Source organism: Staurois parvus, unplaced genomic scaffold, assembly GCF_062004578.1.
Source record: "Staurois parvus isolate SC_StPar_1 unplaced genomic scaffold, SC_StPar_1.0 ptg001732l, whole genome shotgun sequence".
In the NCBI taxonomy this organism is placed as follows: Eukaryota; Metazoa; Chordata; class Amphibia; order Anura; family Ranidae; genus Staurois; species Staurois parvus.
Window position 1 is genome coordinate 370,219 of NW_028319528.1, and position 12,559 is coordinate 382,777.

Genomic DNA, 12,559 nt, shown 5'->3' on the forward strand with positions numbered 1-12,559 from the left:
CCATTGAGTGTTTGTATTTGTATCCACAATGGATATTGAGTTAACCCTTTAGAGTGATGGTCCGCCCTCCTGAGGAATATGAGTCCTACTATTAACTACTGAGCTCAATCTTCAGAGTGTCATTTCACTTTTCAGAGGTTTTTTTTTAAATTAGTGCTGCACTTAATCAAATGTTGGTGAATTGTATAGTGCAGTAGCCTCCAAACTGCAGCCCGGGGGCCAGATGTGGCCCTTTGCTTGCTTTTATCCAGCCCTTGGGGAGCTATTTCATCCACTGATACCAATGAAGTGGCACAATTCCTCCCAATGACACCCAATGATGGGGCACAACTCCTCCCAATAGCACCCAATGATGGGGCACAATTCCTCCCATGACACCCAACGATGGGGCACAACTCCCATGGGCACCCAACGATGGGGCACAACTCCTCCCAATGACACCCAATGATGGGGCACAACTCCTCCCAATAGCACCCAATGATGGGGCACAATTCCTCCCAATGACACCCAATGATGGGGTACAACTCCCAATGGCACCCAACGATGGGGCACAATTCCTTCCAATGACACCCAATGAGGGGCACAACTTCTCCCAATGGCACCCAACAATGGGGCAAAATTCCTCCCAATGACAACAAATGAAGGGGAACAATTCCTCCCAATGACACCCAACAATGGGACACAATTCCTCCCAATGACACCCTACGATGGGACACAATTCCTATCAATGATGCCAACAATGGGGCCCAATGACACCAATGATGGGCTGCAATTCCTCCCAATGACCTCAACAATTGGGTCCAATTCCTCCCACTGACACAAAAGATGGGGCATTGTCTGTTCCCACTGACATCAGGACCTTTTCTACTCCCAACCGTCACTCTCCAAGTTTGGAGACTCCTGGTATAGTGTATCCTATTAGCGCTGCACCTAATCAAATATAAGTGAATTGTATAGTGCAGTGGTCTCCAAACTGCAGCCCGGGGGCCAGATGTGGCCCTTTGCTTGCTTTTATCCGGCCCTTGGGGCACTATTTCATCCCTGATACCAATGAAGTGGCCCAATTCCTCCCAATGACACCCAAGGATGGGGCACAATTCCTCCCAATGACACCCAAAGATAGGGCACAATTCCTCCTAATGACATCCAATGATGGAGCACAACTCCTCCCAATGATGCCAACAATGGGGCCCAGTGACACTAATGATGGGGTGCAATTCCTCCCAATGACATCCAATGATGGAGCACAACTCCTCCCAATGATGTCAACAATGGGGCCCAGTGACACTAATGATGGGTGCAATTCCTCCCAATGACCTCAACAATGAGCCACAACTCCTCCCAATGACACCCAACGGTGGGACACAATTCCTACCAATGACACCAATGATGGGGTGCAATACCCCCCAATGACCTCAACAATGGGGCACAACTCCTCTCAATGACACCCAACGATGGGACACAATTCCTACCAATGATGCCAACAATGGGGCCCAATGACAACAATGATGGGGTGCAATTCCTCCCAATGACCTCAACAATGGGGCACAACTCTTCCCAATGACACCCAATGATGGGGCACAATTCCTCCCAATGATGGGGCACAATTCCTCCCAATGATGCCAACAATGGAGCCCAATGACACCAATGATGGGCTGCAATTCCTTCCAATGACCTCAATAATGGGGTCCAATTCTTCCCACTGACACCAAAGATGGGGTATTGTCTATTCCCACTGATGGCAGGACCTCTTCTACTCCCAACAGCCTCATTCCAACCCCCCCTAAAGTCTGAAGGACAGTAAATTGGACCTTTGTTTAGAAAGTTTGGAGACCCCTGGTATAGTGTATCCTACACCTTGGTGCTGGATGCTTTATTTGTTTAGTGTCATTTTTTGTGCAGCAGATTACATTTTCTTTCTATTAATGTGCTTTTACTAAACAGGAATGCTGCATGTATGAGCTACATACAATTATAGGGAGACAATGTAAATGTTACATGTATGCATACAACACGCATGCACATGCATATCTAACCTTCCTAGCAAATGAACATTGACAATGGTCTGTATACTATAGGTATACATTAAAAGTTGGTGTGTGTGTGTGTGTGTGTACGTACAGGTGAAACTCGAAAAATGAGAATGTGGTGCAAAAGTTCATTTATTTCAGTGCAGCAACTTAGAAGGTGAAACTAATATATGAGACTCATTACATGCAAAGCAAGATAGTTCCAGCCGTGATTTGTCATCATTGTGATGATTATGGCTTACAGCTCATGAAAACCCCAAATCCACAATCTCAGAAAATGAGAATATTTCATGCAATCAATAAAACACGGATTGTACATAGAACAATATCGCACCTCTGAAAAGTAGAAGCTGCATATGTACTCAGGACTTGGTTTGGGCCCCTTTTGCAGCAATTACTGCCTCAATGCGGCGTGGCATGGAAGCTATCAGCCTGTGGCACTGCTGAGGTGTTATGGAAGACCAGGATGCTTCAATAGCGGCCTTCAGCTCTTCTGCATTGTTCGGTCTCATGTCTCTCATCTTTCTCTTGGCAATGCCCCATAGATTCTCTATGGGGTTCAGGTCAGGTGAGTTTGCTGGCCAATCAAGCACAGTAATCCCACGGTCAGTGACCAGGTTTTGGTACTTTTGGCAGTGTGGGCGGAGCCAAGTCCTGCTGGAAAATGAAGTCAGCATCCCCATAAAGCTCGTCTGTGGAAGGAAGCATGAAGTGCTCCAAAATCTCCTGGTAGACGGCTGCGCTGACCCTGGACTTAATGAAGCTCAGTGGACCAACACCAGCAGATGACATGGATCCCCAAATCACCACAGACTGTGGAAACTTCACACTGGACTTCAAGCATCTTGCAGTGTGTGCCTCTCCATTCTTCCTCCACACTCGGGGTCCTTGTGCCTCTCCATTCTTCCTCCATACTTGGGGTCCTTGGGCCTCTCCATTCTTCCTCCATACTCGGGGTCCTTGGGCCTCTCCGTTCTTCCTCCATACTCGGGGTCCTTGGGCCTCTCCATTCTTCCTCCATACTCGGGGTCCTTGTGCCTCTCCATTCTTCCTCCATACTCGGGGTCCTTGGGCCTCTCCATTCTTCCTCCATACTCGGGGTCCTTGTGCCTCTCCATTCTTCCTCCATACTCGGGGTCCTTGTGCCTCTCAATTCTTCCTCCATACTCGGGGTCCTTGGGCCTCTCCATTCTTCCTCCATACTCGGGGTCCTCGTGCCTCTCCATTCTTCCTCCATACTCGGGGTCCTTGTGCCTCTCCATTCTTCCTCCATACACGGGGTCCTTGGGCCTCTCCATTCTTCCTCCATACTCGGGGTCCTTGGGCCTCTCCATTCTTCCTCCATACTCGGGGTCCTTGTGCCTCTCCATTCTTCCTCCATACTCGGGTCCTTGTGCTTCTCCATTCTTCCTCCATACTCGGGGTCCTTGGGCTTCTCCATTCTTCCTCCATACTCGGGGTCCTTGCGCTTCTCCATTCTTCCTCCATACTAGGGGTCCTTGTGCCTCTCCATTCTTCCTCCATACTCGGGGTCCTTGGGCCTCTCCATTCTTCCTCCATACTCAGGTCCTTGGGCCTCTCCATTCTTCCTCCATACTCGGGTCCTTGTGCTTCTCCATAATTCCTCCATACTCGGGGTCCTTGGGCTTCTCCATTCTTCCTCCATACTCGGGGTCCTTGGGCTTCTCCATTCTTCCTCCATACTCGGGGTCCTTGGGCCTCTCCATTCTTCCTCCATACTCTGGGTCCTTGGTTTCCAAATGACATGCAAAAGTTGCTCTCATCAGAAAAGAGGACTTTGGACCACTGAGGACAGACCAGGTCTGTTTTCCTTTAGCCCAGGTAAGACGCTTCTGACGTTGTTTGTTGTTCAGGAGCGGCTTGACAAGAGGAATACGACATTTGAAGCCCATGTCCAGGATCCGTCTGTGTGTGGTGGCTCTTGATGCACTGACTCCAGCCTCAGTCCACTCCTTGTGAAAGTCCCCAACACTTTTGAATGGCCTTTTCCTGACAATCCTCTCCAGGCTGCGGTCATCCCTGCTGCTTGGGCACCTTTTTCTTCCACACTTTTCCCTTCCACATAACTTTCTATTAATGTGCTTTGATACAGCACTTTAGGAACATCCAACTTCTTCTGCAATTCCCTTTTGAGGCTTTCCCTCCTTATGGAGGGTGTCAGTGATGGTGTCAGGTCAGCAGTCTTTCCCATGATTGTGATTCCTACTGAACCAGACTGAGAAACCATTTAAAGGCTCAGGAACCCTTTGCAGGTGTTATGGCTGAATGAGCTGATTAGAGTGGGACACTTTGAGCCGAGATTATTCCACCTTTTCACAATATTCTCATTTTCTGAGATTGTGGATTTGGGGTTTTCATGAGCTGTAAGCCATAATCATCACAATGATGACAAATCACGGCTGGAACTATCTTGCTTTGCATGGAATGAGTCTCATATATTAGTTTCACCTTTTAAGTTGCTGCACTGAAATAAATGAACTTTTGCACCATATTCTCATTTTTCCAGTTTCACCTGTATATGAAATTTTATTTATACATTTGTAATTTTATATCATTTATAAATGTATCACTTTATTTCTTTTTAGCAAAGACCCTAGAGAATGAAATGGCGATCATTGCAATCTTTTATGTAACACGGTATTTGCACAGCAGTTTTTCAAGCACAATTTTTTGGAAAAAAAAACACTTTATGGAAATAAAAAAAAATAAAAAAAACGCAATATATACCCCATTTTTTTTGTCTAAAATATGAAAGAGGCGAGTAAATAGACACCCAACATATTAAAATTGCACACGGGTGTGGAATGGAATTACGGTACTTAAAAATTTCCAAAGGTGACTCTAGGAATGTTTACAGGTTACCAGTTTAGAGTTACAGAGCAGCTCTAGCGTTATAATTATTGCTCTCGCTCTAACGTTTGCAGCGATACCTCGCATGTGTGCTGCGAACATATTTCTGCACTTGAGTATAGAGGAATGGGGAGGGGCTTTAGAATTTTTTTTTTCTTATTAATTTTTTTTTTTTACACCGTCCCTTTTGTTTTGTTGTTTTTTTTAATCACTTTTATTGCTATTACAAGGAATGTAAATATCCCTTGTAACAGAAATAAGCATGACAGGTCCACTTTAAGGAGAGATCTGGGGTCTCTCTTTACCTTTTAAAAGCAATTTTTTTAATGTTTTGTATTAAAAAGTCAGTTTTGGGTCAGTTTTTTTTACATAGTTACATGGCTGAAAAAGACAAAAGTCCACCCAGTTCTACCATTAAAATAAAATAAAAAAAGTTATATTCCTACACCCACAGTAGATCCAGAGGAAGGCAAAAAACCCCCCAGCAAAGCACGATCCAATTTGCTCCTGCAGGGGAAAACAATTCCTTCCTGATCCCCCGAGAGGCAATTGGATATTTTTTTTGTTACATACAGTTGCAAGAAAAAGTATGTGAACCCCTTGGGATTACGTGGAGTTTTGCATGAATTGGGCATAAAATGTGCTCTGAACGTCATCTAAGTCACAACAATAGAAGAACACTGTCTGCTGAACATAATACTACACAAACATTAGATGTTGCCATGGTTTAATTGCACATAACATGTAAACATTCACAGTGCAGGGAGGAAAAAGTATGTGAACCTTTGGACTTAATAACTGGTTGACCCTCCTTTGGCAGCAATAACCTCAACCAAACGTTTCCTGTAGTTGCAGATCAGACCTGCACAATGATCTGGAGTCATTTTGGACCACTCCTTTTAACAAAACTGTTTCAGTGTAGCAATATTCTTGGGGTGTCTGGTGTGAATCGCTCTCTTAAGGTCATGCCACAGCATTTCAATCGGGTTGAGGTCAGGACTCTGACTGGGCCACTCCAGAAGGCGTATTCTGTGCTGTTGCAGCCATTGGTTTGTTGAATGACTTGTATGCTTTGGGTCATTGTCCTGTTGCCTCACCCATCCTCTGCAGAGCTTCAGTTGGCGGACAGATGGTCGTACGTTTTCCTGCAAAATGTCTTGATAAACTCTGGAATTCATTTTCCCATCAATGACAACAATCCGTCCAGGCCCTGAGGCAGCAAAGCAGCCCCAAACCATGATGCTCCCTCCGCCATGTTTCACAGTGGGGATGAGGTTTTGATGTTGGTGTGCTGGGCCTTTTTTTCTCCACACATAGTGTTGTGTGTTCTTCCCAAACAACTCAATCTTGGTTTCATCTGTCCACAGTATATTTTGCCAGTAGTGCTGTGGAACATCCAGGTGCTCTTTTGCATACTTCAAACGTGCTGCAATATTCTTTTTGGACAGCAATGGCTTCCTCCGTGGTATCCTCCCATGTACTCCATTCTTGGTTAATGTTTTCCTTATTGTAGATGTGTCAACAAAAATGTTAGCATGTGCCAGAGATTTCTGTAGGTCTTTAGCTGACACTCTGGGATTCTTCTTTACCTCATGCAGCATTCTGCGCTGTGCTCTTGCAGTCATTTTTACAGGACGACCACGCCTAGGGAGAGTAGCAACAGTGCTAAACTTTCTCCATTTGTAGACAGTCTGTCTTACCGTGGACACATGAACATCAAGGCTCAAGGAGATACTTTTGTAACCCTTTCCAGCTTCATGCAAGTCAACAATTCTTGATGGTAGGTCTTCTGATAGCTCTTTTCTGCGAGGCATGGTTCACATCAGACAGTGCTTCTTGAAACCAGTAAACCCAAAACAGGTGTCAGCAACACATCCAATATCATCACACTGATTGGAGTCAAAGTTGGCTCACTCCTGGCTCCAATTATCTCTGGGAGAAGTCATTAAGCTAGGGCTTCACATACTTTTTCCTCCCTGCACTGTGAATGTTTACATGTTATGTGCAATTAAACCATGGCAACATCTAATATTTGTGTAGTATTATGTTCAGCAGACTGTGTTCTTCTATTGTTGTGACTTAGATGCCGTTCAGAGCACATTTTATGCCCAATTCATGCAAAACTCCATGTAATCCCAAGGGGTTCACATACTTTTTCTTGCAACTGTAGTTAGTCTGGTTGAAAAAAGACACCAGACCATCCAGTGCAACCAACAGAAAAAAAAAAAAAACAACCATGTATGGCCGGCTTTGGTCTATATTTCTGGGATTTTTACTCAATGAGCCTCAGACAGCAGAGAGCTGACTGCTTCTGGCTGGGGAGGAGGGGGGGGGGGGTGGAGTGGAGAACAATCATGGTTGGCCCATATGGCATCACCAGTTGAACGTTTCCAATAATAGTGTATTATAGGTGACATGGTGGGTCATTCTCCTTTGGATATCATGTCATCCTCCTTTGGATGTGGGTCATCCTCCTTTGGATAACACAGCACCAACTCCATGATGTCGATAATGGTTGGAAAGTCTGCATGGAGGAGCCATGATGGTCCATCAGTCTTCCATAGAAAAGTCATAGTTGGGGTTGTCTCTTCTCCCAGAAAATTCAAGCAACTACATGATGCCGATAATGGTGGGAAAGTCTGCATGGAGGAGCCATGATGGTCCATCAGTCTTCCATCGAAGAGGTCATGATTGGGGTTGTCTCTTTTCCCATAAAATTTAAGCAACAGCTGATATCATGTCATCCTCCTTTGGATAACACAGCATCAACTCCATGATGGCGATAATGGTGGGAAAGTCTTCATGGAGGAGCCATGATGGTCCATCGGTCTTCCATAGAAGAGGTCATGGTTGGGGTTGTCCCTTGTCCCAGAAAATTCAAGAAACTCCATGATGCCGATAATGGTGGGAAAGTCTGCATGGAGGCGCCATGATAGTCCATCGGTCTTCCATAGAAGAGGTCACGGTTGGGGTTGTCTCTTGTCCCAGAAAATTCAAGCAACAGCTGATATCATGTCATCCTCCTTTTGATGTGGGTCATCCTGTGGGTCATCCTTCTTTGGATAACAGCATCAACTCCATGATGACGATAATGGTGGGAAAGTCTGCATGGAGGAGCCATGATGGTCCATCGGTCTTCCATAGAAGAGGTCATGGTTGGGGTTGTCCCTTGTCCCAGAAAATTCAAGAAACTCCATGATGCCGATAATGGTGGGAAAATCTGCATGGAGGAGCCATGATGGTCCATCAGTCTTCCATAGAACAGCCATGGATTGGGTTGTCTCTTCCCCCAGGAAATTCAAGCAACAGCTGCCCCCCCCCCCCAGTTATTTCAGCTGAATTATAGTTTTCTCCTCCATGTCTCCATTCTTCTGCCCTCTTTCTCTGCAGACTGTAAGCTCTTCAGAGCACAAATACCAAACAAAGAAAAGTGACCAGTGTCCTGAATTGATAGTTCCTTGGAGCCTCGGGGAAGAAGATCAAAGTTTCCAGGTGCAATTATTTAACAAAAACCAAGTGTTGTGCGCTAATATAATCGGGACAGTTCTTTAAAATTAAACTTAAATCTGAAAACATCAAACTCTGCAGTGAAAAATCCAAAACAGTCCAAATTCTTTGTGGCACAGGTGCCCCTGATGACGTCAGCACAACTAAACCTTATTGGGAGGAGCTTAGCCATCCATAAGATAGGGAGATACTGTCATCTGCATGTATCTGGTCCTTGTGCGGCTTCTTCCAGGTTTCTGTACACAGCGCCTGTCTGTTTTTGCCACATCTAAGAGAGCGAGTTTCTTGTATTGATTATGAAATAAAGTGAACCGCAGTGAGCACTATGTTGCGGATATAGTGAATGCGGGGTCCGGGGAGAGCGGATATAGGGAATGCGGGGTCCGGGGAGAGCGGATATAGGGAATGCGGGGTCCGGGGAGAGCAGATATAGGGAACGCGGGGTCCGGGGAGACCGGATATAGTGAACGCGGGGTCCGGGGAGAGCGGATACAGTGAATGAGGGGTCCGGGGAGAGCGGCTATAGTGAACGTGGGGTCCGGGGAGAGCGGATATAGTGAACGCGGGATCCTGGGAGAGCGAATATAGTGAATGCGGGGTCCGGGGAGAGCGGCTATAGTGAACGCGGGGTCCGGGGAGAGCGGATATAGTGAACGCGGGGTCCGGGGAGAGCGGATATAGTGAACGCGGGGTCCGGGGAGAGCGGATATAGTGAACGCGGGGTCCGGGGAGAGCGGATATAGTGAACGCGGGATCCTGGGAGAGCGGATATAGTGAACGCGGGGTCCGGGGAGAGCGGCTATAGTGAACGCGGGGTCCGGGGAGAGTGGATATAGTGAACGCGGGGTCCGGGGAGAGCGGATATAGTGAACGCGGGGTCCGGGGAGAGCGGATATAGTGAACGCAGGGTCTGGGGAGAGCGGATACAGTGAACGCGGGGTCCGGGGAGAGCGGATACAGTGAACGCGGGGTCCGGGGAGAGCGGATATAGTGAACGCGGGGTCCGGGGAGAGCGGATATAGTGAACGCGGGGTCCGGGGAGAGCGGATATAGTGAACGCGGGGTCCGGGGAGAGCGGATATAGTGAACGCGGGGTCCGGGGAGAGCGGGTATAGTGAATGAATAAAAAAGCTGTTAGGAGAGTTCTAGTAGTGGGCGCGGGCACAGAGGAGAACACTATTTAGCTTCTAGGAGCTTAAAAAAACGATAATGTGCATGGAGACTAAAAACGCCAATAAAACACTAATGCTCCTAAATGCTACTAAAACGCGATTACCAATGTTTTTTTTTATCCTGTGGGGGGGTTAGTTTCAGCTTAAAAAACCGCTAGTGTGCATGAAGTTAGGGACAAGGGGTGGGCAGGAGGGACGGTTGCCCTGGGCACAGTGAGGATTTTGGTGGGTTGTGCTAGGTGGGGTGATTTGGAGGGGAGGATTTGTACTAGGAGAGTGGATTTCTGTTAGTAAGGGGGGTCTAAGCATTTGGGGACATTAGGGGGATTTGTGCTAGGAGGGGACATTTGGAATTTGTTTTGGGGGGGATAAGTCCTAGGAGAGGAGATTTGGGGGGATTTGTGCTGGAAGGGGAAATTTGGGAGAGGGTATAAGTCCTAGGAGAGAGGATTTGTGCTAGGAGGGGAAATCTGGGGGGGGGGGGGAATAAGTCCTAAGAGAGGAGATTTGGGGGAATTCCTTCTAGGAAGGGAAATTTTTTTGGGGGGGGAGAAGTCTTAGGAGAAGGGATTTGGGGGGATAAGTCCTAGGAGAGGGGATTTGTGCTAGGAGGGGAACTTTGGGGGGGGGGGGGTAGGATAAGTCCTAGGCCAGGGGATTGGGGGAATTTGTGCTGAGAGGGGAACTTTGGGGGGGGGGATAAGTCCTAGGAGAGGGGATTTGGAGGGATTTCTGCTCATGGGGGAATTTTTTTGGGGGGTTAAGTCATAGGAGAGGGGATTTGTGCTAGGAGGGGACATTTTGTGGGGGGATAAGGCCTAGGAGAGGGGATTTGTGCTAGAAGAGGAAATCTGGGAGGGGGGAATAAGTTCTAGGAGAGAGGATTTGGGGGGATTTGCGCTGGGAGGGGATTTTTGGGGGGGATACGTTCTAGGAGAGAGGATTTGGGGGGATTTGCACTGGGAGGGGAAATTTGGGGGGGGGGGATAAGTCCTAGGAGAGGGGATTTGGGGGGATTTGTGCTAGAAGGGGAAATCTGGGAGGAGGGGATAAGTTCTTGGAGAGGGGATATGGGGGATTTGTGCTGAGAGAGGGGAATTTGGTGGAAAGAATTTATGCTCAGAGGGGAAATTTAAGGGGTATAAGAATTGTGTTAGGAGGGGGGGAGGGAGATAATTTCAGCTGGGGGGGGATTTGTACTGGAAGAGGGGTAATTATTTTGGAGGGAGAATTTTATGCCTAGGAGGTAAGTGTGAAGAATAGTGCCCATATTTTTATTTGGGGGGGGGGGTTTGCTAACTCATAATTCTCATACATTTGGGGGGATGCTGTTTGGCATCTTCGCCCCGAGTGTTGGGTGACCTTGTCCCGGAACTGCATGGAACCTAAGGCTGCACTCACAATGGAACTTTGAACCGGTTCTAAGTAAGGTCTAGCCCTTTGTGTAAAGTGAGTGCCCTGGACCCCGAGTGGGATCGGTTAGGTGAACTGTGCCTGGGGCCACTTGCCGGTTCACTTGTGGTCCAGACCGGTGTGCTGACATGGAGACCGTGCCAGAGCACAGAACCCTCCATAGAAGACTGTGTCCAGAAACAGGGACCACCGGTCTGGTTAGCAGGGGCGTGATGTAAATGAGCCCTGAAAGTGTAGTGAGTGCAGACCAGAGGGGGGGACTGGAACACAGTCCCAGTGTGAGCGCCCCCCAAGTCCAACCCAGCCAGTAAATATGTTTCAGGGCTTGTTGGTCCACTTCTAGGACCAAAGTGAAAGTTCCGCTTGAAAAATGAAAAAGGTTCCCCTCTCAGGGGGTTCCACCATCATCAAACATGAAAGGAGAATGGCATTAGTCCTCCTGCCTACTTGCGGTATCACTGCTCCAACCTCAGGTCTAGGCCTCTTGTCTACTCCTTCAGACCGTCCCACCAACTGTTAGCCATTTTCTCAGCTCTATCAGCTGCTCTGGCCCACACCCTGACTTCTGGGCTGGGGCCCTCCTGGCCCCCAGGTGGAGCCCTGAACCACCAACGCCCCCTTGATTGTAAAGGCTGGGCATACCGGTACAGACAGGCTGTTGGCCTCCGGTAAGACTTGGACCCAGAGTTAGAGGCTTCTACCCTCCCAAGACTCTTTGAAGCCTCTGGACTCCAGACGCCAATCTGGGAATTACCAAACCGGAGAAAGCTGCGAGATCGATGTTCTGTGCTTAGAGTCTACATGCTGGAGCCCCTCGACCTGTATGGGGGAGGAGCCTATGTGCCAGTTACCTCTTTTCACACTGTGGCAGGGCCCAGCACCGTCACAGCGGTCACAGCACACACCTGAATGTAGCAGTCTAAAGCCAGCTCCAATGACCCGTGTCGTGAGTGCAGTGTCCCAGGTCCAGTAACCCTGTCATGAGTGCAGTGTCCCGGGTCCAGTGACCTGCATTGTGAGTTCAGTGACCCATGCCGTGAGTGCAGGGTCCCGGCTCCAGTGACCCATGTAGTGAGTGCAGTGTCCAAGGTCCAGTGCCCCATGTCGTGGGTCCAGTGACCCGTGTCGTGAGTCCAGTGACCTGTGTCGTGAGTGCAGTGTCCCGGGTCCAGTGCCCCATGTTGTGAGTCCAGTGTCCCGGGTCCAGTGACACATGTTGTGAGTCCAGTGACCCGTGTCGTGAATCCAGTGCCCCAGGTCCAGTGACCCATGTTGTGAGTCCAGTGTCCTGGGTCCAGTGACCCGTGTCGTGAGTGCAGTGTCCCAGGTCCAGTGACCAGTGTCCTGAGTCCAGTGTCCTCAGTCTAGTGACCCGTGTCCTAGGTCCAGTGTCCCATGTCCTGAATCCAGTGTCCTCGGTCTAGTGACCGTGTCCTGAGTCCAGTGTCCTCGGTCTAGTGACCCGTGTCCTGAGTCCAGTGTCCTCGGTCTAGTGACCCGTGTCCTGTATCTCCTCCATACGGAATTGTCTATCTGAAGTTCGGAATGAACAACACATACAAATAA